This window comes from Tupaia chinensis, unplaced genomic scaffold (assembly GCF_000334495.1).
Source record: "Tupaia chinensis unplaced genomic scaffold, TupChi_1.0 Scaffold144857_1, whole genome shotgun sequence".
Classification (NCBI taxonomy): Eukaryota; Metazoa; Chordata; class Mammalia; order Scandentia; family Tupaiidae; genus Tupaia; species Tupaia belangeri.
Window position 1 is genome coordinate 8,732 of NW_006204717.1, and position 455 is coordinate 9,186.

The following is a 455-nucleotide window of genomic DNA, read 5'->3' on the forward strand; positions in this document are numbered from 1 at the left end:
AAGTCATTAGTGATGAAGAAATCACTGAGGAAACTATATGTGATGACGTGAGAGATGGTGGATACACAAACTGAAGTATTTACATTAGTGTTGGAGAAGAACTATTGAAAATGTTGAATAAACAAGATCTAGGAATTGGTTGGCTTTTGAATAAAAAGAAACATTGGCTAAAACAGAATCTAACACTACTTTCAAAGTTCTGCGTGACATCCATGTGGTTTGGATGTTTAGATATGTACTAGGAGTTAAAAGAGAAGAGAATGGAATCCTAGATTACCTGCCATTTCAGATATTTGTAGAAAAAAATTTAAGAAAATAATGAGGGAAGTGATTTGAGAATTAAGAGAGAAAGAGGTCTTTACTTGTCAGCACTATTTTCATTCTAAATTAAAATTATTACACTTGTATAATAGTGTGCAAAAATGGCATATTGGATGGATAATAGAATTTATCAT